This window comes from Brienomyrus brachyistius, chromosome 16 (assembly GCF_023856365.1).
Source record: "Brienomyrus brachyistius isolate T26 chromosome 16, BBRACH_0.4, whole genome shotgun sequence".
Lineage (NCBI taxonomy): Eukaryota > Metazoa > Chordata > Actinopteri > Osteoglossiformes > Mormyridae > Brienomyrus > Brienomyrus brachyistius.
This window is the reverse complement of record NC_064548.1, coordinates 815809-842658: the sequence shown is the minus strand read 5'-3', so window position 1 is coordinate 842658 and position 26850 is coordinate 815809. Positions and strand designations below refer to the sequence as shown.

At 49.7% G+C, this 26850-nt stretch overlaps 34 non-coding genes across 34 annotated transcripts; all 34 read right to left on the bottom strand.

Moving 5' to 3' along the window:
* Positions 1-803: 803 nt before the first annotated feature.
* On the bottom strand, positions 804-874 carry trnar-gcg (transfer RNA arginine (anticodon GCG)). Its single transcript has one exon. It is a non-coding gene; the product is annotated as a tRNA-Arg (tRNA).
* Positions 875-1560: 686 nt separating this feature from the next.
* On the bottom strand, positions 1561-1632 carry trnaq-cug (transfer RNA glutamine (anticodon CUG)). The gene has a single exon. It is a non-coding gene; the product is annotated as a tRNA-Gln (tRNA).
* Positions 1633-1687: 55 nt separating this feature from the next.
* On the bottom strand, positions 1688-1760 carry trnaf-gaa (transfer RNA phenylalanine (anticodon GAA)). The gene has a single exon. It is a non-coding gene; the product is annotated as a tRNA-Phe (tRNA).
* A 1022-nt stretch (positions 1761-2782) lies between these two features.
* Positions 2783-2856, bottom strand: trnai-aau (transfer RNA isoleucine (anticodon AAU)). Its single transcript has one exon. It is a non-coding gene; the product is annotated as a tRNA-Ile (tRNA).
* A 732-nt stretch (positions 2857-3588) lies between these two features.
* Positions 3589-3659, bottom strand: trnar-gcg (transfer RNA arginine (anticodon GCG)). The gene has a single exon. It is a non-coding gene; the product is annotated as a tRNA-Arg (tRNA).
* Positions 3660-4345: 686 nt separating this feature from the next.
* On the bottom strand, positions 4346-4417 carry trnaq-cug (transfer RNA glutamine (anticodon CUG)). Its single transcript has one exon. It is a non-coding gene; the product is annotated as a tRNA-Gln (tRNA).
* A 55-nt stretch (positions 4418-4472) lies between these two features.
* On the bottom strand, positions 4473-4545 carry trnaf-gaa (transfer RNA phenylalanine (anticodon GAA)). The gene has a single exon. It is a non-coding gene; the product is annotated as a tRNA-Phe (tRNA).
* A 1022-nt stretch (positions 4546-5567) lies between these two features.
* Positions 5568-5641, bottom strand: trnai-aau (transfer RNA isoleucine (anticodon AAU)). The gene has a single exon. It is a non-coding gene; the product is annotated as a tRNA-Ile (tRNA).
* Positions 5642-6373: 732 nt separating this feature from the next.
* On the bottom strand, positions 6374-6444 carry trnar-gcg (transfer RNA arginine (anticodon GCG)). Its single transcript has one exon. It is a non-coding gene; the product is annotated as a tRNA-Arg (tRNA).
* Positions 6445-6959: 515 nt separating this feature from the next.
* Positions 6960-7033, bottom strand: trnai-aau (transfer RNA isoleucine (anticodon AAU)). Its single transcript has one exon. It is a non-coding gene; the product is annotated as a tRNA-Ile (tRNA).
* Positions 7034-7130: 97 nt separating this feature from the next.
* Positions 7131-7202, bottom strand: trnaq-cug (transfer RNA glutamine (anticodon CUG)). The gene has a single exon. It is a non-coding gene; the product is annotated as a tRNA-Gln (tRNA).
* A 1149-nt stretch (positions 7203-8351) lies between these two features.
* trnai-aau (transfer RNA isoleucine (anticodon AAU)) lies at positions 8352-8425 on the bottom strand. Its single transcript has one exon. It is a non-coding gene; the product is annotated as a tRNA-Ile (tRNA).
* A 217-nt stretch (positions 8426-8642) lies between these two features.
* trnaf-gaa (transfer RNA phenylalanine (anticodon GAA)) lies at positions 8643-8715 on the bottom strand. Its single transcript has one exon. It is a non-coding gene; the product is annotated as a tRNA-Phe (tRNA).
* Positions 8716-10027: 1312 nt separating this feature from the next.
* Positions 10028-10100, bottom strand: trnaf-gaa (transfer RNA phenylalanine (anticodon GAA)). Its single transcript has one exon. It is a non-coding gene; the product is annotated as a tRNA-Phe (tRNA).
* Positions 10101-11292: 1192 nt separating this feature from the next.
* trnaq-cug (transfer RNA glutamine (anticodon CUG)) lies at positions 11293-11364 on the bottom strand. Its single transcript has one exon. It is a non-coding gene; the product is annotated as a tRNA-Gln (tRNA).
* A 55-nt stretch (positions 11365-11419) lies between these two features.
* Positions 11420-11492, bottom strand: trnaf-gaa (transfer RNA phenylalanine (anticodon GAA)). The gene has a single exon. It is a non-coding gene; the product is annotated as a tRNA-Phe (tRNA).
* Positions 11493-12513: 1021 nt separating this feature from the next.
* trnai-aau (transfer RNA isoleucine (anticodon AAU)) lies at positions 12514-12587 on the bottom strand. The gene has a single exon. It is a non-coding gene; the product is annotated as a tRNA-Ile (tRNA).
* A 217-nt stretch (positions 12588-12804) lies between these two features.
* Positions 12805-12877, bottom strand: trnaf-gaa (transfer RNA phenylalanine (anticodon GAA)). Its single transcript has one exon. It is a non-coding gene; the product is annotated as a tRNA-Phe (tRNA).
* A 1312-nt stretch (positions 12878-14189) lies between these two features.
* trnaf-gaa (transfer RNA phenylalanine (anticodon GAA)) lies at positions 14190-14262 on the bottom strand. The gene has a single exon. It is a non-coding gene; the product is annotated as a tRNA-Phe (tRNA).
* Positions 14263-15283: 1021 nt separating this feature from the next.
* trnai-aau (transfer RNA isoleucine (anticodon AAU)) lies at positions 15284-15357 on the bottom strand. The gene has a single exon. It is a non-coding gene; the product is annotated as a tRNA-Ile (tRNA).
* A 217-nt stretch (positions 15358-15574) lies between these two features.
* On the bottom strand, positions 15575-15647 carry trnaf-gaa (transfer RNA phenylalanine (anticodon GAA)). The gene has a single exon. It is a non-coding gene; the product is annotated as a tRNA-Phe (tRNA).
* A 1312-nt stretch (positions 15648-16959) lies between these two features.
* trnaf-gaa (transfer RNA phenylalanine (anticodon GAA)) lies at positions 16960-17032 on the bottom strand. Its single transcript has one exon. It is a non-coding gene; the product is annotated as a tRNA-Phe (tRNA).
* A 1021-nt stretch (positions 17033-18053) lies between these two features.
* trnai-aau (transfer RNA isoleucine (anticodon AAU)) lies at positions 18054-18127 on the bottom strand. The gene has a single exon. It is a non-coding gene; the product is annotated as a tRNA-Ile (tRNA).
* A 217-nt stretch (positions 18128-18344) lies between these two features.
* On the bottom strand, positions 18345-18417 carry trnaf-gaa (transfer RNA phenylalanine (anticodon GAA)). Its single transcript has one exon. It is a non-coding gene; the product is annotated as a tRNA-Phe (tRNA).
* A 1021-nt stretch (positions 18418-19438) lies between these two features.
* Positions 19439-19512, bottom strand: trnai-aau (transfer RNA isoleucine (anticodon AAU)). Its single transcript has one exon. It is a non-coding gene; the product is annotated as a tRNA-Ile (tRNA).
* A 1311-nt stretch (positions 19513-20823) lies between these two features.
* trnai-aau (transfer RNA isoleucine (anticodon AAU)) lies at positions 20824-20897 on the bottom strand. Its single transcript has one exon. It is a non-coding gene; the product is annotated as a tRNA-Ile (tRNA).
* A 97-nt stretch (positions 20898-20994) lies between these two features.
* Positions 20995-21066, bottom strand: trnaq-cug (transfer RNA glutamine (anticodon CUG)). Its single transcript has one exon. It is a non-coding gene; the product is annotated as a tRNA-Gln (tRNA).
* Positions 21067-21121: 55 nt separating this feature from the next.
* trnaf-gaa (transfer RNA phenylalanine (anticodon GAA)) lies at positions 21122-21194 on the bottom strand. The gene has a single exon. It is a non-coding gene; the product is annotated as a tRNA-Phe (tRNA).
* A 1021-nt stretch (positions 21195-22215) lies between these two features.
* On the bottom strand, positions 22216-22289 carry trnai-aau (transfer RNA isoleucine (anticodon AAU)). The gene has a single exon. It is a non-coding gene; the product is annotated as a tRNA-Ile (tRNA).
* Positions 22290-22513: 224 nt separating this feature from the next.
* Positions 22514-22586, bottom strand: trnaf-gaa (transfer RNA phenylalanine (anticodon GAA)). The gene has a single exon. It is a non-coding gene; the product is annotated as a tRNA-Phe (tRNA).
* Positions 22587-23900: 1314 nt separating this feature from the next.
* trnaf-gaa (transfer RNA phenylalanine (anticodon GAA)) lies at positions 23901-23973 on the bottom strand. The gene has a single exon. It is a non-coding gene; the product is annotated as a tRNA-Phe (tRNA).
* A 1021-nt stretch (positions 23974-24994) lies between these two features.
* On the bottom strand, positions 24995-25068 carry trnai-aau (transfer RNA isoleucine (anticodon AAU)). The gene has a single exon. It is a non-coding gene; the product is annotated as a tRNA-Ile (tRNA).
* Positions 25069-25285: 217 nt separating this feature from the next.
* Positions 25286-25358, bottom strand: trnaf-gaa (transfer RNA phenylalanine (anticodon GAA)). Its single transcript has one exon. It is a non-coding gene; the product is annotated as a tRNA-Phe (tRNA).
* Positions 25359-26670: 1312 nt separating this feature from the next.
* trnaf-gaa (transfer RNA phenylalanine (anticodon GAA)) lies at positions 26671-26743 on the bottom strand. The gene has a single exon. It is a non-coding gene; the product is annotated as a tRNA-Phe (tRNA).
* Positions 26744-26850: the final 107 nt, after the last annotated feature.

The following is a 26850-nucleotide window of genomic DNA, read 5'->3' as shown; positions in this document are numbered from 1 at the left end:
CCCGTATGGGGATCGAACCCATGACCTTGGTGTTATTAGCACCACGCTCTAACCAGCTGAGCTAACCGGCCAAGCGGCAGAAAAGGTCGGCTACACCACATGCAAAAAGTGCAAAAGAAACGTTTTTGGGCAAGAGTGCGCCTTGGGGCGCAAAACTGAGCCCATGACAGGTCCCCCCGAGATTTGAACTCGGATCGCTGGATTCAGAGCCCGGAGTGCTAACCATTACACCATGGAACCAGCGGGTACATCGCAGCCCAAGGTAGAGACGAGCTCCAAGACTCACGTCACGTGCTGTCAGAAACCGGGATTGAACCAGGGACCTTTAGATCTTCAATCTAACGCTCTCCCAACTGAGCTATTCCGGCACAACCGTGAGCTCCACTCTTGCCGTTTTCTGCCTCTTTCTTTGGAGCCCATCTCCCCACCTGAGCCACATGCAGTGAATGTCAACCTGGAGCAGCAGCAAGCTATGAGAAGTGTCTGATTTTAAGCCATAGTACGGTACACAAGTCAGGTGAGAGGCTTTTCTCAAGCTAACACGAGACTGTTGCTCAACAAAGACAATATGTCAGACAGTGGAATGTGTGAGAAAGTGCACAGATGCAAGGATGGGCAAGAAGGCGGTCAGAAGGGTGAAGCTGAGATGCCTCTGTGTAGTTTTTAGCTAGGGGAACTGTAATGAGCCAGCCTCAGGGCTCCGCTTGCCAGGGGTTGAGCAGAAATGTGGAGTACCTGTCTTGAGATAAGACTGAATTAGCTGGAGTTCAGCGCTGAGTGTACAGTTATTGAAAGAGCCGCTTTGCATTGGCCGGGAATCGAACCCGGGCCTCCCGCGTCGCAGGCGAGAATTCTACCACTGAACCACCCATGCAAACACACGAGACCGGCTTTCCGCGGAAAGACCGGAAAAATTGCTAAAGCAAAAACGGAGTGATGACAGCTCATTTCACACAACTGTTAAGATCAACGGAGTATTTATAAATTGAAGTGCTTGAAGCACAGGAACTCTGGGACCTTCTAGTGGAAGTGCTGCTTCGGGATGCTTGACAACTCCGTCGACTTTTCCAATAAATGCCTCCAAAAAAGCTCGTTCCATCAGAAACTTGTAAACAACACCAGAAGGCAGCATGGTTTTACAGCGCGGGTTGGATTTTTCTTCAAGAACTACTACGCTCTTTGAGCAAATTGTGTATGTAGACGTACACTTTGCCAGTCCACTTGCTGCAGAATTGTCAGCTAAGAGAAATGCGTGTATCCTCCATTTCTTTTTCTCACCACGACGCAGGTGAATCTGGCACGACTGTGTTCTTATAATCACGTCGGACACTTTCATTTTCCTCATCTCTGATCTCCAAGCACTCCGACCACCGGGAGAAAGAGAAAGCGTGGCCCGTATGGGGATCGAACCCATGACCTTGGCGTTATTAGCACCGCGCTCTAACCAGCTGAGCTAACCGGCCAAGCGGCAGAAAAGGTCGGCTACACCACATGCAAAAAGTGCAAAAGAAACGTTTTTGGGCAAGAGTGCGCCTTGGGGCGCAAAACTGAGCCCATGACAGGTCCCACCGAGATTTGAACTCGGATCGCTGGATTCAGAGCCCAGAGTGCTGACCATTACACCATGGAACCAGTGGGTACATCGCAGCCCAAGGCGGAGACGAGCTCCAAGACTCACGTCACGTGCTGCCAGAACCCGGGATTGAACCAGGGCCCTTTAGATCTTCAGTCTAACGCTCTCCCAACTGAGCTATTCCGGCACAACTGTGAGCTCCACTCTTGCCGTTTTCTGCCTCTTTCTTTGGAGCCCATCTCCCCACCTGAGCCACATGCAGTGAATGTCAACCTGGAGCAGCAGCAAGCTATGAGAAGTGTCCGATTTTAAGCCATAGTACGGTACACGAGTCAGGTGAGAGGCTCTTCTCAAGCTAACACGAGACTGTTGCTCAACAAAGACAATATGTCAGACAGTGGAATGTGTGAGAAAGTGCACAGATGCAAGGATGGGCAAGAAGGCGGTCAGAAGTGTGAAGCTGAGATGCCTCTGTGTAGTTTTTAGCTAGGGGAACTGTAATGAGCCAGCCTCAGGGCTCCGCTTGCCAGGGGTTGAGCGGAAATGTGGAGTACCTGTCTTGAGATAAGACTGAATTAACTGGAGTTCAGCGCTGAGTGTACAGTTATTGAAAGAGCCGCTTTGCATTGGCCGGGAATCGAACCCGGGCCTCCCGCGTGGCAGGCGAGAATTCTACCACTGAACCAGCCATGCAAACACACGAGACTGGCTTTCCGCGGAAAGTCCGGAAAAATTGCAAAAGCAAAAAACGGAGTGATGACAGCTCATTTCACACAACTGTTAAGATCAACGGAGTATTTATAAATTGAAGTGCTTGAAGCACAGGAACTCTGGGACCTTCTAGTGGAAGTGCTGCTTCGGGATGCATGACAACTCCGTCGACTTTTCCAATAAATGCCTCCAAAAAAGCTCGTTCCATCAGAAACTTGTAAACAACATAAGAAGGCAGCATGGTTTTACAGTGCGGGTTGGATTTTTCTTCAAGAACTACTACGCTCTTTGAGCAAATTGTGTATGTAGACGTACACTTTGCCAGTCCACTTGCTGCAGAATTGTCAGCTAAGAGAAATGCGTGTATCCTCCATTTCTTTTTCTCACCACGACGCAGGTGAATCTGGCACGACTGTGTTCTTATAATCACGTCGGACACTTTCATTTTCCCTACCTCTGATCTCCAAGCACTCCGACCACTGGGAGAAAGAGAAAGCGTGGCCCGTATGGGGATCGAACCCATGACCTTGGCGTTATTAGCACCACGCTCTAACCAGCTGAGCTAACCGGCCAAGCGGCAGAAAAGGTCGGCTACACCACATGCAAAAAGTGCAAAAGAAACGTTTTTGGGCAAGAGTGCGCCTTGGGGCGCAAAACTGAGCCCATGACAGGTCCCCCCGAGATTTGAACTCGGATCGCTGGATTCAGAGCCCGGAGTGCTAACCATTACACCATGGAACCAGCAGGTACATCGCAGCCCAAGGTAGAGACGAGCTCCAAGACTCACGTCACGTGCTGTCAGAAACCGGGATTGAACCAGGGACCTTTAGATCTTCAATCTAACGCTCTCCCAACTGAGCTATTCCGGCACAACCGTGAGCTCCACTCTTGCCGTTTTCTGCCTCTTTCTTTGGAGCCCATCTCCCCACCTGAGCCACATGCAGTGAATGTCAACCTGGAGCAGCAGCAAGCTATGAGAAGTGTCTGATTTTAAGCCATAGTACGGTACACAAGTCAGGTGAGAGGCTTTTCTCAAGCTAACACGAGACTGTTGCTCAACAAAGACAATATGTCAGACAGTGGAATGTGTGAGAAAGTGCACAGATGCAAGGATGGGCAAGAAGGCGGTCAGAAGGGTGAAGCTGAGATGCCTCTGTGTAGTTTTTAGCTAGGGGAACTGTAATGAGCCAGCCTCAGGGCTCCGCTTGCCAGGGGTTGAGCGGAAATGTGGAGTACCTGTCTTGAGATAAGACTGAATTAGCTGGAGTTCAGCGCTGAGTGTACAGTTATTGAAAGAGCCGCTTTGCATTGGCCGGGAATCGAACCCGGGCCTCCCGCGTCGCAGGCGAGAATTCTACCACTGAACCACCCATGCAAACACACGAGACCGGCTTTCCGCGGAAAGACCGGAAAAATTGCTAAAGCAAAAACGGAGTGATGACAGCTCATTTCACACAACTGTTAAGATCAACGGAGTATTTATAAATTGAAGTGCTTGAAGCACAGGAACTCTGGGACCTTCTAGTGGAAGTGCTGCTTCGGGATGCTTGACAACTCCGTCGACTTTTCCAATAAATGCCTCCAAAAAAGCTCGTTCCATCAGAAACTTGTAAACAACACCAGAAGGCAGCATGGTTTTACAGCGCGGGTTGGATTTTTCTTCAAGAACTACTACGCTCGTTGAGCAAATTGTGTATGTAGACGTACACTTTGCCAGTCCACTTGCTGCAGAATTGTCAGCTAAGAGAAATGCGTGTATCCTCCATTTCTTTTTCTCACCACGACGCAGGTGAATCTGGCACGACTGTGTTCTTATAATCACGTCGGACACTTTCATTTTCCTCATCTCTGATCTCCAAGCACTCCGACCACCGGGAGAAAGAGAAAGCGTGGCCCGTATGGGGATCGAACCCATGACCTTGGCGTTATTAGCACCGCGCTCTAACCAGCTGAGCTAACCGGCCAAGCGGCAGAAAAGGTCGGCTACACCACATGCAAAAAGTGCAAAAGAAACGTTTTTGGGCAAGAGTGCGCCTTGGGGCGCAAAACTGAGCCCATGACAGGTCCCACCGAGATTTGAACTCGGATCGCTGGATTCAGAGCCCAGAGTGCTGACCATTACACCATGGAACCAGTGGGTACATCGCAGCCCAAGGCGGAGACGAGCTCCAAGACTCACGTCACGTGCTGCCAGAACCCGGGATTGAACCAGGGCCCTTTAGATCTTCAGTCTAACGCTCTCCCAACTGAGCTATTCCGGCACAACTGTGAGCTCCACTCTTGCCGTTTTCTGCCTCTTTCTTTGGAGCCCATCTCCCCACCTGAGCCACATGCAGTGAATGTCAACCTGGAGCAGCAGCAAGCTATGAGAAGTGTCCGATTTTAAGCCATAGTACGGTACACGAGTCAGGTGAGAGGCTCTTCTCAAGCTAACACGAGACTGTTGCTCAACAAAGACAATATGTCAGACAGTGGAATGTGTGAGAAAGTGCACAGATGCAAGGATGGGCAAGAAGGCGGTCAGAAGTGTGAAGCTGAGATGCCTCTGTGTAGTTTTTAGCTAGGGGAACTGTAATGAGCCAGCCTCAGGGCTCCGCTTGCCAGGGGTTGAGCGGAAATGTGGAGTACCTGTCTTGAGATAAGACTGAATTAACTGGAGTTCAGCGCTGAGTGTACAGTTATTGAAAGAGCCGCTTTGCATTGGCCGGGAATCGAACCCGGGCCTCCCGCGTGGCAGGCGAGAATTCTACCACTGAACCAGCCATGCAAACACAAGAGACCGGCTTTCCGCGGAAAGTCCGGAAAAATTGCAAAAGCAAAAAACGGAGTGATGACAGCTCATTTCACACAACTGTTAAGATCAACGGAGTATTTATAAATTGAAGTGCTTGAAGCACAGGAACTCTGGGACCTTCTAGTGGAAGTGCTGCTTCGGGATGCATGACAACTCCGTCGACTTTTCCAATAAATGCCTCCAAAAAAGCTCGTTCCATCAGAAACTTGTAAACAACATAAGAAGGCAGCATGGTTTTACAGTGCGGGTTGGATTTTTCTTCAAGAACTACTACGCTCTTTGAGCAAATTGTGTATGTAGACGTACACTTTGCCAGTCCACTTGCTGCAGAATTGTCAGCTAAGAGAAATGCGTGTATCCTCCATTTCTTTTTCTCACCACGACGCAGGTGAATCTGGCACGACTGTGTTCTTATAATCACGTCGGACACTTTCATTTTCCCTACCTCTGATCTCCAAGCACTCCGACCACCGGGAGAAAGAGAAAGCGTGGCCCGTATGGGGATCGAACCCATGACCTTGGCGTTATTAGCACCACGCTCTAACCAGCTGAGCTAACCGGCCAAGCGGCAGAAAAGGTCGGCTACACCACATGCAAAAAGTGCAAAAGAAACGTTTTTGGGCAAGAGTGCGCCTTGGGGCGCAAAACTGAGCCCATGACAGGTCCCCCCGAGATTTGAACTCGGATCGCTGGATTCAGAGCCCGGAGTGCTAACCATTACACCATGGAACCAGCGGGTATATCGCAGCCCAAGGTAGAGACGAGCTCCAAGACTCACGTCACGTGCTGTCAGAAACCGGGATTGAACCAGGGACCTTTAGATCTTCAATCTAACGCTCTCCCAACTGAGCTATTCCGGCACAACCGTGAGCTCCACTCTTGCCGTTTTCTGCCTCTTTCTTTGGAGCCCATCTCCCCACCTGAGCCACATGCAGTGAATGTCAACCTGGAGCAGCAGCAAGCTATGAGAAGTGTCTGATTTTAAGCCATAGTACGGTACACAAGTCAGGTGAGAGGCTTTTCTCAAGCTAACACGAGACTGTTGCTCAACAAAGACAATATGTCAGACAGTGGAATGTGTGAGAAAGTGCACAGATGCAAGGATGGGCAAGAAGGCGGTCAGAAGGGTGAAGCTGAGATGCCTCTGTGTAGTTTTTAGCTAGGGGAACTGTAATGAGCCAGCCTCAGGGCTCCGCTTGCCAGGGGTTGAGCGGAAATGTGGAGTACCTGTCTTGAGATAAGACTGAATTAGCTGGAGTTCAGCGCTGAGTGTACAGTTATTGAAAGAGCCGCTTTGCATTGGCCGGGAATCGAACCCGGGCCTCCCGCGTCGCAGGCGAGAATTCTACCACTGAACCACCCATGCAAACACACGAGACCGGCTTTCCGCGGAAAGACCGGAAAAATTGCTAAAGCAAAAACGGAGTGATGACAGCTCATTTCACACAACTGTTAAGATCAACGGAGTATTTATAAATTGAAGTGCTTGAAGCACAGGAACTCTGGGACCTTCTAGTGGAAGTGCTGCTTCGGGATGCATGACAACTCCGTCGACTTTTCCAATAAATGCCTCCAAAAAAGCTCGTTCCATCAGAAACTTGTAAACAACATCAGAAGGCAGCATGGTTTTACAGTGCGGGTTGGATTTTTCTTCAAGAACTACTACGCTCTTTGAGCAAATTGTGTATGTAGACATACACTTTGCCAGTCCACTTGCTGCAGAATTGTCAGCTAAGAGAAATGCGTGTATCCTCCATTTCTTTTTCTCACCACGACGCAGGTGAATCTGGCACGACTGTGTTCTTATAATCACGTCGGACACTTTCATTTTCCTTATCTCTGATCTCCAAGCACTCCGACCACCGGGAGAAAGAGAAAGCGTGGCCCGTATGGGGATCGAACCCATGACCTTGGCGTTATTAGCACCACGCTCTAACCAGCTGAGCTAACCGGCCAAGCGGCAGAAAAGGTCGGCTACACCACATGCAAAAAGTGCAAAAGAAACGTTTTTGGGCAAGAGTGCGCCTTGGGGCGCAAAACTGAGCCCATGACAGGTCCCACCGAGATTTGAACTCGGATCGCTGGATTCAGAGCCCAGAGTGCTGACCATTACACCATGGAACCAGCCGGTACATCGCAGCCCAAGGCGGAGACGAGCTCCAAGACTCACGTCACGTGCTGCCAGAACCCGGGATTGAATCAGGGACCTTTAGATCTTCAGTCTAACGCTCTCCCAACTGAGCTATTCCGGCACAACCGTGAGCTCCACTCTTGCCGTTTTCTGCCTCTTTCTTTGGAGCCCATCTCCCCACCTGAGCCACATGCAGTGAATGTCAACCTGGAGCAGCAGCAAGCTATGAGAAGTGTCCGATTTTAAGCCATAGTACGGTACACGAGTCAGGTGAGAGGCTCTTCTCAAGCTAACACGAGACTGTTGCTCAACAAAGACAATATGTCAGACAGTGGAATGTGTAAGAAAGTGCACAGATGCAAGGATGGGCAAGAAGGCGGTCAGAAGTGTGAAGCTGAGATGCCTCTGTGTAGTTTTTAGCTAGGGGAACTGTAATGAGCCAGCCTCAAGGCTCCGCTTGCCAGGGGTTGAGCGGAAATGTGGAGTACCTGTCTTGAGATAAGACTGAATTAGCTGGAGTTCAGCGCTGAGTGTACAGTTATTAAAAGAGCCGCTTTGCATTGGCCGGGAATCGAACCCGGGCCTCCCGCGTGGCAGGCGAGAATTCTACCACTGAACCACCCATGCAAACACACGAGACCGGCTTTCCGCGGAAAGACCGGAAAAATTGCTAAAGCAAAAACAGAGTGATGACAGCTCATTTCACACAACTGTTAAGATCAACGGAGTATTTATAAATTGAAGTGCTTGAAGCACAAGAACTCTGGGACCTTCTAGTGGAAGTGCTGCTTCGGGATGCTTGACAACTCCGTCGACTTTTCCAATAAATGCCTCCAAAAAAGCTCGTTCCATCAGAAAGTTGTAAACAACACCAGAAGGCAGCATGGTTTTACAGTGCGGGTTGGATTTTTCTTCAAGAACTACTACGCTCTTTGAGCAAATTGTGTATGTAGACGTACACTTTGCCAGTCCACTTGCTGCAGAATTGTCAGCTAAGAGAAATGCGTGTATCCTCCATTTCTTTTTCTCACCACGACGCAGGTGAATCTGGCACGACTGTGTTCTTATAATCACGTCGGACACTTTCATTTTCCTTATCTCTGATCTCCAAGCACTCCAACCACCGGGAGAAAGAGAAAGCGTGGCCCGTATGGGGATCGAACCCATGACCTTGGCGTTATTAGCACCACGCTCTAACCAGCTGAGCTAACCGGCCAAGCGGCAGAAAAGGTCGGCTACACCACATGCAAAAAGTGCAAAAGAAACGTTTTTGGGCAAGAGTGCGCCTTGGGGCGCAAAACTGAGCCCATGACAAGTCCCACCGAGATTTGAACTCGGATCGCTGGATTCAGGGCGCTAACCATTACACCATGGAACCAGTGGGTACATCACAGCCCAAGGCGGAGACGAGCTCCAAGACTCACGTCACGTGCTGCCAGAACCCGGGATTGAACCAGGGACCTTTAGATCTTCAGTCTAACGCTCTCCCAACTGAGCTATTCCGGCACAACTGTGAGCTCCACTCTTGCCGTTTTCTGCCTCTTTCTTTGGAGCCCATCTCCCCACCTGAGCCACATGCAGTGAATGTCAACCTGGAGCAGCAGCAAGCTATGAGAAGTGTCCGATTTTAAGCCATAGTACGGTACACGAGTCAGGTGAGAGGCTCTTCTCAAGCTAACACGAGACTGTTGCTCAACAAAGACAATATGTCAGACAGTGGAATGTGTAAGAAAGTGCACAGATGCAAGGATGGGCAAGAAGGCGTTCAGAAGTGTGAAGCTGAGATGCCTCTGTGTAGTTTTTAGCTAGGGGAACTGTAATGAGCCAGCCACAGGGCTCCGCTTGCCAGGGGTTGATCGGAAATGTGGAGTACCTGTCTTGAGATAAGACTGAATTAGCTGGAGTTCAGCGCTGAGTGTACAGTTATTAAAAGAGCCGCTTTGCATTGGCCGGGAATGGAACCCGGGCCTCCCGCGTGGCAGGCGAGAATTCTACCACTGAACCACCTATGCAAACACACAAGACCGGCTTTACGCGGAAAGACCGGAAAAATTGCTAAAGCAAAAACGGAGTGATGACAGCTCATTTCACACAACTGTTAAGATCAACGGAGTATTTATAAATTGAAGTGCTTGAAGCACAAGAACTCTGGGACCTTCTAGTGGAAGTGCTGCTTCGGGATGCTTGACAACTCCGTCGACTTTTCCAATAAATGCCTCCAAAAAAGCTCGTTCCATCAGAAAGTTGTAAACAACACCAGAAGGCAGCATGGTTTTACAGTGCGGGTTGGATTTTTCTTCAAGAACTACTACGCTCTTTGAGCAAATTGTGTATGTAGACGTACACTTTGCCAGTCCACTTGCTGCAGAATTGTCAGCTAAGAGAAATGCGTGTATCCTCCATTTCTTTTTCTCACCACGACGCAGGTGAATCTGGCACGACTGTGTTCTTATAATCACGTCGGACACTTTCATTTTCCTTATCTCTGATTTCCAAGCACTCCGACCACCGGGAGAAAGAGAAAGCGTGGCCCGTATGGGGATCGAACCCATGACTTTGGCGTTATTAGCACCACGCTCTAACCAGCTGAGCTAACCGGCCAAGCGGCAGAAAAGGTCAGCTACACCACATGCAAAAAGTGCAAAAGAAACGTTTTTGGGCAAGAGTGCGCCTTGGGGCGCAAAACTGAGCCCATGACAGGTCCCACCGAGATTTGAACTCGGATCGCTGGATTCAGAGCGCTAACCATTACACCATGGAACCAGTGGGTACATCGCAGCCCAAGGCGGAGACGAGCTCCAAGACTCACGTCACGTGCTGCCAGAACCCGGGATTGAACCAGGGACCTTTAGATCTTCAGTCTAACGCTCTCCCAACTGAGCTATTCCGGCACAACCGTGAGCTCCACTCTTGCCGTTTTCTGCCTCTTTCTTTGGAGCCCATCTCCCCACCTGAGCCACATGCAGTGAATGTCAACCTGGAGCAGCAGCAAGCTATGAGAAGTGTCCGATTTTAAGCCATAGTACGGTACACGAGTCAGGTGAGAGGCTCTTCTCAAGCTAACACGAGACTGTTGCTCAACAAAGACAATATGTCAGACAGTGGAATGTGTAAGAAAGTGCACAGATGCAAGGATGGGCAAGAAGGCGTTCAGAAGTGTGAAGCTGAGATGCCTCTTTGTAGTTTTTAGCTAGGGGAACTGTAATGAGCCAGCCACAGGGCTCCGCTTGCCAGGGGTTGAGCGGAAATGTGGAGTACCTGTCTTGAGATAAGACTGAATTAGCTGGAGTTCAGCGCTGAGTGTACAGTTATTAAAAGAGCCGCTTTGCATTGGCCGGGAATGGAACCCGGGCCTCCCGCGTGGCAGGCGAGAATTCTACCACTGAACCACCCATGCAAACACACAAGACCGGCTTTCCGCGGAAAGACCGGAAAAATTGCTAAAGCAAAAACGGAGTGATGACAGCTCATTTCACACAACTGTTAAGATCAACGGAGTATTTATAAATTGAAGTGCTTGAAGCACAAGAACTCTGGGACCTTCTAGTGGAAGTGCTGCTTCGGGATGCTTGACAACTCCGTCGACTTTTCCAATAAATGCCTCCAAAAAAGCTCGTTCCATCAGAAACTTGTAAACAACACCAGAAGGCAGCATGGTTTTACAGTGCGGGTTGGATTTTTCTTCAAGAACTACTACGCTCTTTGAGCAAATTGTGTATGTAGACGTACACTTTGCCAGTCCACTTGCTGCAGAATTGTCAGCTAAGAGAAATGCGTGTATCCTCCATTTCTTTTTCTCACCACGACGCAGGTGAATCTGGCACGACTGTGTTCTTATAATCACGTCGGACACTTTCATTTTCCTTATCTCTGATCTCCAAGCACTCCGACCACCGGGAGAAAGAGAAAGCGTGGCCCGTATGGGGATCGAACCCATGACCTTGGCGTTATTAGTACCACGCTCTAACCAGCTGAGCTAACCGGCCAAGCGGCAGAAAAGGTCAGCTACACCACATGCAAAAAGTGCAAAAGAAACGTTTTTGGGCAAGAGTGCGCCTTGGGGCGCAAAACTAAGCCCATGACAGGTCCCACCGAGATTTGAACTCGGATCGCTGGATTCAGAGCCCAGAGTGCTGACCATTACACCATGGAACCAGCGGGTACATCGCAGCCCAAGGCGGAGACGAGCTCCAAGACTCACGTCACGTGCTGCCAGAACCCGGGATTGAACCAGGGACCTTTAGATCTTCAGTCTAACGCTCTCCCAACTGAGCTATTCCGGCACAACCGTGAGCTCCACTCTTGCCGTTTTCTGCCTCTTTCTTTGGAGTCCATCTCCCCACCTGAGCCACATGCAGTGAATGTCAACCTGGAGCAGCAGCAAGCTATGAGAAGTGTCCGATTTTAAGCCATAGTACGGTACACGAGTCAGGTGAGAGGCTCTTCTCAAGCTAATACGAGACTGTTGCTCAACAAAGACAATATGTCAGACAGTGGAATGTGTGAGAAAGTGCACAGATGCAAGGATGGGCAAGAAGGCGGTCAGAAGTGTGAAGCTGAGATGCCTCTGTGTAGTTTTTAGCTAGGGGAACTGTAATGAGCCAGCCTCAGGGCTCCGCTTGCCAGGGGTTGAGCGGAAATGTGGAGTACCTGTCTTGAGATAAGACTGAATTAGCTGGAGTTCAGTACTGAGTGTACAGTTATTAAAAGAGCCGCTTTGCATTGGCCGGGAATCGAACCCGGGCCTCCCGCGTGGCAGGTGAGAATTCTACCACTGAACCACCCATGCAAACACACGAGACCGGCTTTCCGCGGAAAGACCGGAAAAATTGCTAAAGCAAAAACGGAGTGATGACAGCTCATTTCACACAACTCTTAAGATCAACGGAGTATTTATAAATTGAAGTGCTTGAAGCACAAGAACTCTGGGACCTTCTAGTGGAAGTGCTGCTTCGGGATGCTTGACAACTCCGTCGACTTTTCCAATAAATGCCTCCAAAAAAGCTCGTTCCATCAGAAAGTTGTAAACAACACCAGAAGGCAGCATGGTTTTACAGTGCGGGTTGGATTTTTCTTCAAGAACTACTACGCTCTTTGAGCAAATTGTGTATGTAGACGTACACTTTGCCAGTCCACTTGCTGCAGAATTGTCAGCTAAGAGAAATGCGTGTATCCTCCATTTCTTTTTCTCACCACGACGCAGGTGAATCTGGCACGACTGTGTTCTTATAATCACGTCGGACACTTTCATTTTCCTTATCTCTGATCTCCAAGCACTCCGACCACCGGGAGAAAGAGAAAGCGTGGCCCGTATGGGGATCGAACCCATGACCTTGGCGTTATTAGCACCACGCTCTAACCAGCTGAGCTAACCGGCCAAGCGGCAGAAAAGGTCGGCTACACCACATGCAAAAAGTGCAAAAGAAACGTTTTTGGGCAAGAGTGCGCCTTGGGGCGCAAAACTGAGCCCATGACAGGTCCCACCGAGATTTGAACTCGGATCGCTGGATTCAGAGCGCTAACCATTACACCATGGAACCAGCCGGTACATCGCAGCCCAAGGCGGAGACGAGCTCCAAGACTCACGTCACGTGCTGCCAGAACCCGGGATTGAACCAGGGACCTTTAGATCTTCAGTCTAACGCTCTCCCAACTGAGCTATTCCGGCACAACTGTGAGCTCCACTCTTGCCGTTTTCTGCCTCTTTCTTTGGAGCCCATCTCCCCACCTGAGCCACATGCAGTGAATGTCAACCTGGAGCAGCAGCAAGCTATGAGAAGTGTCCGATTTTAAGCCATAGTACGGTACACGAGTCAGGTGAGAGGCTCTTCTCAAGCTAACACGAGACTGTTGCTCAACAAAGACAATATGTCAGACAGTGGAATGTGTAAGAAAGTGCACAGATGCAAGGATGGGCAAGAAGGCGTTCAGAAGTGTGAAGCTGAGATGCCTCTGTGTAGTTTTTAGCTAGGGGAACTGTAATGAGCCAGCCACAGGGCTCCGCTTGCCAGGGGTTGAGCGGAAATGTGGAGTACCTGTCTTGAGATAAGACTGAATTAGCTGGAGTTCAGCGCTGAGTGTACAGTTATTAAAAGAGCCGCTTTGCATTGGCCGGGAATGGAACCCGGGCCTCCCGCGTGGCAGGCGAGAATTCTACCACTGAACCACCCATGCAAACACACAAGACCGGCTTTCCGCGGAAAGACCGGAAAAATTGCTAAAGCAAAAACGGAGTGATGACAGCTCATTTCACACAACTGTTAAGATCAACGGAGTATTTATAAATTGAAGTGCTTGAAGCACAAGAACTCTGGGACCTTCTAGTGGAAGTGCTGCTTCGGGATGCTTGACAACTCCGTCGACTTTTCCAATAAATGCCTCCAAAAAAGCTCGTTCCATCAGAAAGTTGTAAACAACACCAGAAGGCAGCATGGTTTTACAGTGCGGGTTGGATTTTTCTTCAAGAACTACTACGCTCTTTGAGCAAATTGTGTATGTAGACGTACACTTTGCCAGTCCACTTGCTGCAGAATTGTCAGCTAAGAGAAATGCGTGTATCCTCCATTTCTTTTTCTCACCACGACGCAGGTGAATCTGGCACGACTGTGTTCTTATAATCACGTTGGATACTTTCATTTTCCTTATCTCTGATCTCCAAGCACTCCGACCACCGGGAGAAAGAGAAAGCGTGGCCCGTATGGGGATCGAACCCATGACCTTGGCGTTATTAGTACCACGCTCTAACCAGCTGAGCTAACCGACCAAGCGGCAGAAAAGGTCAGCTACACCACATGCAAAAAGTGCAAAAGAAACGTTTTTGGGCAAGAGTGCACCTTGGGGCGCAAAACTGAGCCCATGACAGGTCCCACCGAGATTTGAACTCGGATCGCTGGATTTAGAGCGCTAACCATTACACCATGGAACCAGTGGGTACATCGCAGCCCAAGGCGGAGACGAGCTCCAAGACTCACGTCACGTGCTGCCAGAACCCGGGATTGAACCAGGGACCTTTAGATCTTCAGTCTAACGCTCTCCCAACTGAGCTATTCCGGCACAACCGTGAGCTCCACTCTTGCCGTTTTCTGCCTCTTTCTTTGGAGCCCATCTCCCCACCTGAGCCACATGCAGTGAATGTCAACCTGGAGCAGCAGCAAGCTATGAGAAGTGTCCGATTTTAAGCCATAGTATGGTACACGAGTCAGGTGAGAGGCTCTTCTCAAGCTAACACGAGACTGTTGCTCAACAAAGACAATATTTCAGACAGTGGAATGTGTGAGAAAGTGCACAGATGCAAGGATGGGCAAGAAGGCGGTCAGAAGTGTGAAGCTGAGATGCCTCTGTGTAGTTTTTAGCTAGGGGAACTGTAATGAGCCAGCCTCAGGGCTCCGCTTGCCAGGGGTTGAGCGGAAATGTGGAGTACCTGTCTTGAGATAAGACTGAATTAGCTGGAGTTCAGCGCTGAGTGTACAGTTATTAAAAGAGCCGCTTTGCATTGGCCGGGAATGGAACCCGGGCCTCCCGCGTGGCAGGCGAGAATACTACCACTGAACCACCCATGCAAACACACGAGACCGGCTTTCCGCCGAAAGACCGGAAAAATTGCTAAAGCAAAAACGGAGTGATGACAGCTCATTTCACACAACTGTTAAGATCAACGGAGTATTTATAAATTGAAGTGCTTGAAGCACAAGAACTCTGGGACCTTCTAGTGGAAGTGCTGCTTCGGGATGCTTGACAACTCCGTCGACTTTTCCAATAAATGCCTCCAAAAAAGCTCGTTCCATCAGAAAGTTGTAAACAACACCAGAAGGCAGCATGGTTTTACAGTGCGGGTTGGATTTTTCTTCAAGAACTACTACGCTCTTTGAGCAAATTGTGTATGTAGACGTACACTTTGCCAGTCCACTTGCTGCAGAATTGTCAGCTAAGAGAAATGCGTGTATCCTCCATTTCTTTTTCTCACCACGACGCAGGTGAATCTGGCACGACTGTGTTCTTATAATCACGTCGGACACTTTCATTTTCCTTATCTCTGATCTCCAAGCACTCCGACCACCGGAAGAAAGAGAAAGCATGGCCCGTATGGGGATCGAACCCATGACCTTGGCGTTATTAGCACCACGCTCTAACCAGCTGAGCTAACCGGCCAAGCGGCAGAAGAGGTCAGCTACACCACATGCAAAAAGTGCAAAAGAAACGTTTTTGGGCAAGAGTGCGCCTTGGGGCGCAAAACTGAGCCCATGACAGGTCCCACCGAGATTTGAACTCGGATCGCTGGATTCAGAGCGCTAACCATTACACCATGGAACCAGCCGGTACATCGCAGCCCAAGGCGGAGACGAGCTCCAAGACTCACGTCACGTGCTGCCAGAACCCGGGATTGAACCAGGGACCTTTAGATCTTCAGTCTAACGCTCTCCCAACTGAGCTATTCCGGCACAACTGTGAGCTCCACTCTTGCCGTTTTCTGCCTCTTTCTTTGGAGCCCATCTCCCCACCTGAGCCACATGCAGTGAATGTCAACCTGGAGCAGCAGCAAGCTATGAGAAGTGTCCGATTTTAAGCCATAGTACGGTACACGAGTCAGGTGAGAGGCTCTTCTCAAGCTAACACGAGACTGTTGCTCAACAAAGACAATATGTCAGACAGTGGAATGTGTAAGAAAGTGCACAGATGCAAGGATGGGCAAGAAGGCGTTCAGAAGTGTGAAGCTGAGATGCCTCTGTGTAGTTTTTAGCTAGGGGAACTGTAATGAGCCAGCCACAGGGCTCCGCTTGCCAGGGGTTGAGCGGAAATGTGGAGTACCTGTCTTGAGATAAGACTGAATTAGCTGGAGTTCAGCGCTGAGTGTACAGTTATTAAAAGAGCCGCTTTGCATTGGCCGGGAATGGAACCCGGGCCTCCCGCGTGGCAGGCGAGAATTCTACCACTGAACCACCCATGCAAACACACAAGACCGGCTTTCCGCGGAAAGACCGGAAAAATTGCTAAAGCAAAAACGGAGTGATGACAGCTCATTTCACACAACTGTTAAGATCAACGGAGTATTTATAAATTGAAGTGCTTGAAGCACAAGAACTCTGGGACCTTCTAGTGGAAGTGCTGCTTCGGGATGCTTGACAACTCCGTCGACTTTTCCAATAAATGCCTCCAAAAAAGCTCGTTCCATCAGAAAGTTGTAAACAACACCAGAAGGCAGCATGGTTTTACAGTGCGGGTTGGATTTTTCTTCAAGAACTACTACGCTCTTTGAGCAAATTGTGTATGTAGACGTACACTTTGCCAGTCCACTTGCTGCAGAATTGTCAGCTAAGAGAAATGCGTGTATCCTCCATTTCTTTTTCTCACCACGACGCAGGTGAATCTGGCACGACTGTGTTCTTATAATCACGTTGGATACTTTCATTTTCCTTATCTCTGATCTCCAAGCACTCCGACCACCGGGAGAAAGAGAAAGCGTGGCCCGTATGGGGATCGAACCCATGACCTTGGCGTTATTAGTACCACGCTCTAACCAGCTGAGCTAACCGACCAAGCGGCAGAAAAGGTCAGCTACACCACATGCAAAAAGTGCAAAAGAAACGTTTTTGGGCAAGAGTGCACCTTGGGGCGCAAAACTGAGCCCATGACAGGTCCCACCGAGATTTGAACTCGGATCGCTGGATTTAGAGCGCTAACCATTACACCATGGAACCAGTGGGTACATCGCAGCCCAAGGCGGAGACGAGCTCCAAGACTCACGTCACGTGCTGCCAGAACCCGGGATTGAACCAGGGACCTTTAGATCTTCAGTCTAACGCTCTCCCAACTGAGCTATTCCGGCACAACCGTGAGCTCCACTCTTGCCGTTTTCTGCCTCTTTCTTTGGAGCCCATCTCCCCACCTGAGCCACATGCAGTGAATGTCAACCTGGAGCAGCAGCAAGCTATGAGAAGTGTCCGATTTTAAGCCATAGTATGGTACACGAGTCAGGTGAGAGGCTCTTCTCAAGCTAACACGAGACTGTTGCTCAACAAAGACAATATTTCAGACAGTGGAATGTGTGAGAAAGTGCACAGATGCAAGGATGGGCAAGAAGGCGGTCAGAAGTGTGAAGCTGAGATGCCTCTGTGTAGTTTTTAGCTAGGGGAACTGTAATGAGCCAGCCTCAGGGCTCCGCTTGCCAGGGGTTGAGCGGAAATGTGGAGTACCTGTCTTGAGATAAGACTGAATTAGCTGGAGTTCAGCGCTGAGTGTACAGTTATTAAAAGAGCCGCTTTGCATTGGCCGGGAATGGAACCCGGGCCTCCCGCGTGGCAGGCGAGAATACTACCACTGAACCACCCATGCAAACACACGAGACCGGCTTTCCGCCGAAAGACCGGAAAAATTGCTAAAGCAAAAACGGAGTGATGACAGCTCATTTCACACAACTGTTAAGATCAACGGAGTATTTATAAATTGAAGTGCTTGAAGCACAAGAACTCTGGGACCTTCTAGTGGAAGTGCTGCTTCGGGATGCTTGACAACTCCGTCGACTTTTCCAATAAATGCCTCCAAAAAAGCTCGTTCCATCAGAAAGTTGTAAACAACACCAGAAGGCAGCATGGTTTTACAGTGCGGGTTGGATTTTTCTTCAAGAACTACTACGCTCTTTGAGCAAATTGTGTATGTAGACGTACACTTTGCCAGTCCACTTGCTGCAGAATTGTCAGCTAAGAGAAATGCGTGTATCCTCCATTTCTTTTTCTCACCACGACGCAGGTGAATCTGGCACGACTGTGTTCTTATAATCACGTCGGACACTTTCATTTTCCTTATCTCTGATCTCCAAGCACTCCGACCACCGGAAGAAAGAGAAAGCATGGCCCGTATGGGGATCGAACCCATGACCTTGGCGTTATTAGCACCACGCTCTAACCAGCTGAGCTAACCGGCCAAGCGGCAGAAGAGGTCAGCTACACCACATGCAAAAAGTGCAAAAGAAACGTTTTTGGGCAAGAGTGCGCCTTGGGGCGCAAAACTGAGCCCATGACAGGTCCCACCGAGATTTGAACTCGGATCGCTGGATTCAGAGCGCTGACCATTACACCATGGAACCAGCGGGTACATCGCAGCCCAAGGCGGAGACGAGCTCCAAGACTCACGTCACGTGCTGCCAGAACCCGGGATTGAACCAGGGACCTTTAGATCTTCAGTCTAACGCTCTCCCAACTGAGCTATTCCGGCACAACCGTGAGCTCCACTCTTGCCGTTTTCTGCCTCTTTCTTTGGAGTCCATCTCCCCACCTGAGCCACATGCAGTGAATGTCAACCTGGAGCAGCAGCAAGCTATGAGAAGTGTCCGATTTTAAGCCATAGTACGGTACACGAGTCAGGTGAGAGGCTCTTCTCAAGCTAACACGAGACTGTTGCTCAACAAAGACAATATGTCAGACAGTGGAATGTGTGAGAAAGTGCACAGATGCAAGGATGGGCAAGAAGGCGGTCAGAAGTGTGAAGCTGAGATGCCTCTGTGTAGTTTTTAGCTAGGGGAACTGTAATGAGCCAGCCTCAGGGCTCCGCTTGCCAGGGGTTGAGCGGAAATGTGGAGTACCTGTCTTGAGATAAGACTGAATTAGCTGGAGTTCAGTACTGAGTGTACAGTTATTAAAAGAGCCGCTTTGCATTGGCCGGGAATGGAACCCGGGCCTCCCGCGTGGCAGGCGAGAATTCTACCACTGAACCACCCATGCAAACACACGAGGCCGGCTTTCCGCGGAAAGACCGGAAAAATTGCTAAAGCAAAAACGGAGTGATGACAGCTCATTTCACACAACTGTTAAGATCAACGGAGTATTTATAAATTGAAGTGCTTGAAGCACAAGAACTCTGGGACCTTCTAGTGGAAGTGCTGCTTCGGGATGCTTGACAACTCCGTCGACTTTTCCAATAAATGCCTCCAAAAAAGCTCGTTCCATCAGAAAGTTGTAAACAACACCAGAAGGCAGCATGGTTTTACAGTGCGGGTTGGATTTTTCTTCAAGAACTACTACGCTCTTTGAGCAAATTGTGTATGTAGACGTACACTTTGCCAGTCCACTTGCTGCAGAATTGTCAGCTAAGAGAAATGCGTGTATCCTCCATTTCTTTTTCTCACCACGACGCAGGTGAATCTGGCACGACTGTGTTCTTATAATCACGTCGGACACTTTCATTTTCCCTACCTCTGATCTCCAAGCACTCCGACGACCGGGAGAAAGAGAAAGCGTGGCCCGTATGGGGATCGAACCCATGACCTTGGCGTTATTAGCACCACGCTCTAACCAGCTGAGCTAACCGGCCAAGCGGCAGAAAAGGTCGGCTACACCACATGCAAAAAGTGCAAAAGAAACGTTTTTGGGCAAGAGTGCGCCTTGGGGCGCAAAACTGAGCCCATGACAGGTCCCACCGAGATTTGAACTCGGATGGCTGGATTCAGAGCGCTAACCATTACACCATGGAACCAGTGGGTACATCGCAGCCCAAGGCGGAGACGAGCTCCAAGACTCACGTCACGTGCTGCCAGAACCCGGGACTGAACCAGGGACCTTTAGATCTTCAGTCTAACGCTCTCCCAACTGAGCTATTCCGGCACAACCATGAGCTCCACTCTTGCCGTTTTCTGCCTCTTTCTTTGGAGCCCATCTCCCCACCTGAGCCACATGCAGTGAATGTCAACCTGGAGCAGCAGCAAGCTATGAGAAGTGTCCGATTTTAAGCCATAGTATGGTACACGAGTCAGGTGAGAGGCTCTTCTCAAGCTAACACGAGACTGTTGCTCAACAAAGACAATATTTCAGACAGTGGAATGTGTGAGAAAGTGCACAGATGCAAGGATGGGCAAGAAGGCGGTCAGAAGTGTGAAGCTGAGATGCCTCTGTGTAGTTTTTAGCTAGGGGAACTGTAATGAGCCAGCCTCAGGGCTCCGCTTGCCAGGGGTTGAGCGGAAATGTGGAGTACCTGTCTTGAGATAAGACTGAATTAGCTGGAGTTCAGCGCTGAGTGTACAGTTATTAAAAGAGCCGCTTTGCATTGGCCGGGAATGGAACCCGGGCCTCCCGCGTGGCAGGCGAGAATACTACCACTGAACCACCCATGCAAACACACGAGACCGGCTTTCCGCCGAAAGACCGGAAAAATTGCTAAAGCAAAAACGGAGTGATGACAGCTCATTTCACACAACTGTTAAGATCAACGGAGTATTTATAAATTGAAGTGCTTGAAGCACAAGAACTCTGGGACCTTCTAGTGGAAGTGCTGCTTCGGGATGCTTGACAACTCCGTCGACTTTTCCAATAAATGCCTCCAAAAAAGCTCGTTCCATCAGAAAGTTGTAAACAACACCAGAAGGCAGCATGGTTTTACAGTGCGGGTTGGATTTTTCTTCAAGAACTACTACGCTCTTTGAGCAAATTGTGTATGTAGACGTACACTTTGCCAGTCCACTTGCTGCAGAATTGTCAGCTAAGAGAAATGCGTGTATCCTCCATTTCTTTTTCTCACCACGACGCAGGTGAATCTGGCACGACTGTGTTCTTATAATCACGTCGGACACTTTCATTTTCCTTATCTCTGATCTCCAAGCACTCCGACCACCGGAAGAAAGAGAAAGCATGGCCCGTATGGGGATCGAACCCATGACCTTGGCGTTATTAGCACCACGCTCTAACCAGCTGAGCTAACCGGCCAAGCGGCAGAAAAGGTCAGCTACAACACATGCAAAAAGTGCAAAAGAAACGTTTTTGGGCAAGAGTGCGCCTTGGGGCGCAAAACTGAGCCCATGACAGGTCCCACCGAGATTTGAACTCGGATCGCTGGATTCAGAGCCCAGAGTGCTGACCATTACACCATGGAACCAGCGGGTACATCGCAGCCCAAGGCGGAGACGAGCTCCAAGACTCACGTCACGTGCTGCCAGAACCCGGGATTGAACCAGGGACCTTTAGATCTTCAGTCTAACGCTCTCCCAACTGAGCTATTCCGGCACAACCGTGAGCTCCACTCTTGCCGTTTTCTGCCTCTTTCTTTGGAGTCCATCTCCCCACCTGAGCCACATGCAGTGAATGTCAACCTGGAGCAGCAGCAAGCTATGAGAAGTGTCCGATTTTAAGCCATAGTACGGTACACGAGTCAGGTGAGAGGCTATTCTCAAGCTAACACGAGACTGTTGCTCAACAAAGACAATATGTCAGACAGTGGAATGTGTGAGAAAGTGCACAGATGCAAGGATGGGCAAGAAGGCGGTCAGAAGTGTGAAGCTGAGATGCCTCTGTGTAGTTTTTAGCTAGGGGAACTGTAATGAGCCAGCCTCAGGGCTCCGCTTGCCAGGGGTTGAGCGGAAATGTGGAGTACCTGTCTTGAGATAAGACTGAATTAGCTGGAGTTCAGCGCTGAGTGTACAGTTATTAAAAGAGCCGCTTTGCATTGGCCGGGAATCGAACCCGGGCCTCCCACGTGGCAGGCGAGAATTCTACCACTGAACCACCCATGCAAACACACGAGACTGGCTTTCTGCCGAAAGACCGGAAAAATTGCTAAAGCAAAAACGGAGAGATGACAGCTCATTTCACACAACTGTTAAGATCAACAGAGTATTTATAAATTGAAGTGCTTGAAGCACAAGAACTCTGGGAACTTCTAGTGCAAGTGCTGCTTCGGGATGCTTGACAACTCCGTCGACTTTTCCAATAAATGCCTCCAAAAAAGCTCGTTCCATCAGAAAGTTGTAAACAACACCAGAAGGCAGCATGGTTTTACAGTGCGGGTTGGATTTTTCTTCACGAACTACTACGCTCTTTGAGCAAATTGTGTATGTAGACGTACACTTTGCCAGTCCACTTGCTGCAGAATTGTCAGCTAAGAGAAATGCGTGTATCCTCCATTTCTTTTTCTCACCACGACGCAGGTGAATCTGGCATGACTGTGTTCTTATAATCACGTCGGACACTTTCATTTTCCCTACCTCTGATCTCCAAGCACTCCGACGACCGGGAGAAAGAGAAAGCGTGGCCCGTATGGGGATCGAACCCATGACCTTGGCGTTATTAGCACCACGCTCTAACCAGCTGAGCTAACCGGCCAAGCGGCAGAAAAGGTCGGCTACACCACATGCAAAAAGTGCAAAAGAAACGTTTTTGGGCAAGAGTGCGCCTTGGGGCGCAAAACTGAGCCCATGACAGGTCCCACCGAGATTTGAACTCGGATCGCTGGATTCAGAGACCAGAGTGCTAAGCATTACACCATGGAACCAGCGGGTACATCACAGCCCAAGGCGGAGACGAGCTCCCAGACTCACGTCACGTGCTGCCAGAACCCGGGATTGAACCAGGGACCTTTAGATCTTCAGTCTAACGCTCTCCCAACTGAGCTATTCCGGCACAACCGTGAGCTCCACTCTTGCCGTTTTCTGCCTCTTTCTTTGGAGCCCATCTCCCCACCTGAGCCACATGCAGTGAATGTCAACCTGGAGCAGCAGCAAGCTATGAGAAGTGTCCGATTTTAAGCCATAGTACGGTACACGAGTCAGGTGAGAGGCTCTTCTCAAGCTAACACGAGACTGTTGCTCAACAAAGACAATATGTCAGACAGTGGAATGTGTGAGAAAGTGCACAGATGCAAGGATGGGCAAGAAGGCGGTCAGAAGTGTGAAGCTGAGATGCCTCTGTGTAGTTTTTAGCTAGGGGAACTGTAATGAGCCAGCCTCAGGGCTCCGCTTGCCAGGGGTTGAGCGGAAATGTGGAGTACCTGTCTTGAGATAAGACTGAATTAGCTGGAGTTCAGCGCTGAGTGTACAGTTATTAAAAGAGCCGCTTTGCATTGGCCGGGAATCGAACCCGGGCCTCCCGCGTGGCAGGCGAGAATTCTACCACTGAACCACCCAAGCAAAAACACACGAGGCCGGCTTTCCGCCGAAAGACCGGAAAAATTGCTAAAGCAAAAACGGAGTGATGACAGCTCATTTCACACAACTGTTAAGATCAACGGAGTATTTATAAATTGAAGTGCTTGAAGCACAAGAACTCTGGGACCTTCTAGTGGAAGTGCTGCTTCGGGATGCTTGACAACTCCGTCGACTTTTCCAATAAATGCCTCCAAAAAAGCTCGTTCCATCAGAAACTTGTAAACAACACCAGAAGGCAGCATGGTTTTACAGTGCGGGTTGGATTTTTCTTCAAGAACTACTACGCTCTTTGAGCAAATTGTGTATGTAGACGTACACTTTGCCAGTCCACTTGCTGCAGAATTGTCAGCTAAGAGAAATGCGTGTATCCTCCATTTCTTTTTCTCACCACGACGCAGGTGAATCTGGCACGACTGTGTTCTTATAATCACGTCGGACACTTTCATTTTCCCTACCTCTGATCTCCAAGCACTCCGACCACCGGGAGAAAGAGAAAGCGTGGCCCATATGGGGATCGAACCCATGACCTTGGCGTTATTAGCACCACGCTCTAACCAGCTGAGCTAACCGGCCAAGCGGCAGAAAAGGTCGGCTACACCACATGCAAAAACTGCAAAAGAAACGTTTTTGGGCAAGAGTGCGCCTTGGGGCGCAAAACTGAGCCCATGACAGGTCCCACCGAGATTTGAACTCGGATGGCTGGATTCAGAGCGCTAACCATTACACCATGGAACCAGTGGGTACATCGCAGCCCAAGGCGGAGACGAGCTCCAAGACTCACGTCACGTGCTGCCAGAACCCGGGATTGAACCAGGGACCTTTAGATCTTCAGTCTAACGCTCTCCCAACTGAGCTATTCCGGCACAACCGTGAGCTCCACTCTTGCCGTTTTCTGCCTCTTTCTTTGGAGCCCATCTCCCCACCTGAGCCACATGCAGTGAATGTCAACCTGGAGCAGCAGCAAGCTATGAGAAGTGTCCGATTTTAAGCCATAGTACGGTACACGAGTCAGGTGAGAGGCTCTTCTCAAGCTAACACGAGACTGTTGCTCAACAAAGACAATATTTCAGACAGTGGAATGTGTGAGAAAGTGCACAGATGCAAGGATGGGCAAGAAGGCGGTCAGAAGTGTGAAGCTGAGATGCCTCTGTGTAGTTTTTAGCTAGGGGAACTGTAATGAGCCAGCCTCAGGGCTCTGCTTGCCAGGGGTTGAGCGGAAATGTGGAGTACCTGTCTTGAGATAAGACTGAATTAGCTGGAGTTCAGCGCTGAGTGTACAGTTATTAAAAGAGCCGCTTTGCATTGGCCGGGAATGGAACCCGGGCCTCCCGCGTGGCAGGCGAGAATACTACCACTGAACCATCCATGCAAACACACGAGACCGGCTTTCCGCCGAAAGACCGGAAAAATTGCTAAAGCAAAAACGGAGTGATGACAGCTCATTTCACACAACTGTTAAGATCAACGGAGTATTTATAAATTGAAGTGCTTGAAGCACAAGAACTCTGGGACCTTCTAGTGGAAGTGCTGCTTCGGGATGCTTGACAACTCCGTCGACTTTTCCAATAAATGCCTCCAAAAAAGCTCGTTCCATCAGAAAGTTGTAAACAACACCAGAAGGCAGCATGGTTTTACAGTGCGGGTTGGATTTTTCTTCAAGAACTACTACGCTCTTTGAGCAAATTGTGTATGTAGACGTACACTTTGCCAGTCCACTTGCTGCAGAATTGTCAGCTAAGAGAAATGCGTGTATCCTCCATTTCTTTTTCTCACCACGACGCAGGTGAATCTGGCACGACTGTGTTCTTATAATCACGTCGGACACTTTCATTTTCCTTATCTCTGATCTCCAAGCACTCCGACCACCGGGAGAAAGAGAAAGCTTGGCCCGTATGGGGATCGAACCCATGACCTTGGCGTTATTAGCACCACGCTCTAACCAGCTGAGCTAACCGGCCAAGCGGCAGAAAAGGTCAGCTACACCACATGCAAAAAGTGCAAAAGAAACGTTTTTGGGCAAGAGTGCGCCTTGGGGCGCAAAACTGAGCCCATGACAGGTCCCACCGAGATTTGAACTCGGATCGCTGGATTCAGAGCGCTAACCATTACACCATGGAACCAGTGGGTACATCACAGCCCAAGGCGGAGACGAGCTCCAAGACTCACGTCACGTGCTGCCAGAACCCGGGATTGAACCAGGGACCTTTAGATCTTCAGTCTAACGCTCTCCCAACTGAGCTATTCCGGCACAACCGTGAGCTCCACTCTTGCCGTTTTCTGCCTCTTTCTTTGGAGCCCATCTCCCCACCTGAGCCACATGCAGTGAATGTCAACCTGGAGCAGCAGCAAGCTATGAGAAGTGTCCGATTTTAAGCCATAGTACGGTACACGAGTCAGGTGAGAGGCTCTTCTCAAGCTAACACGAGACTGTTGCTCAACAAAGACAATATGTCAGACAGTGGAATGTGTGAGAAAGTGCACAGATGCAAGGATGGGCAAGAAGGCGGTCAGAAGTGTGAAGCTGAGATGCCTCTGTGTAGTTTTTAGCTAGGGGAACTGTAATGAGCCAGCCTCAGGGCTCCGCTTGCCAGGGGTTGAGCGGAAATGTGGAGTACCTGTCTTGAGATAAGACTGAATTAGCTGGAGTTCAGCGCTGAGTGTACAGTTATTAAAAGAGCCGCTTTGCATTGGCCGGGAATCGAACCCGGGCCTCCCACGTGGCAGGCGAGAATTCTACCACTGAACCACCCATGCAAACACACGAGACCGGCTTTCTGCCGAAAGACCGGAAAAATTGCTAAAGCAAAAACGGAGAGATGACAGCTCATTTCACACAACTGTTAAGATCAACAGAGTATTTATAAATTGAAGTGCTTGAAGCACAAGAACTCTGGGAACTTCTAGTGCAAGTGCTGCTTCGGGATGCTTGACAACTCCGTCGACTTTTCCAATAAATGCCTCCAAAAAAGCTCGTTCCATCAGAAAGTTGTAAACAACACCAGAAGGCAGCATGGTTTTACAGTGCGGGTTGGATTTTTCTTCACGAACTACTACGCTCTTTGAGCAAATTGTGTATGTAGACGTACACTTTGCCAGTCCACTTGCTGCAGAATTGTCAGCGAAGAGAAATGCGTGTATCCTCCATTTCTTTTTCTCACCACGACGCAGGTGAATCTGGCACGACTGTGTTCTTATAATCACGTCGGACACTTTCATTTTCCTTACCTCTGATCTCCAAGCACTCCGACCACCGGGAGAAAGAGAAAGCGTAGCCCGTATGGGGATCGAACCCATGACCTTGGCGTTATTAGCACCACGCTCTAACCAGCTGAGCTAACCGGCCAAGCGGCAGAAAAGGTCAGCTACACCACATGCAAAACGTGCAAAAGAAACATTTTTGGGCAAGAGTGCGCCTTGGGGCGCAAAACTGAGCCCATGACAGGTCCCACCGAGATTTGAACTCGGATCGCTGGATTCAGAGCGCTAACCATTACACCATGGAACCAGTGGGTACATCGCAGCCCAAGGCGGAGACGAGCTCCAAGACTCACGTCACGTGCTGCCAGAACCCGGGATTGAACCAGGGACCTTTAGATCTTCAGTCTAACGCTCTCCCAACTGAGCTATTCCGGCACAACCGTGAGCTCCACTCTTGCCGTTTTCTGCCTCTTTCTTTGGAGCCCATCTCCCCACCTGAGCCACATGCAGTGAATGTCAACCTGGAGCAGCAGCAAGCTATG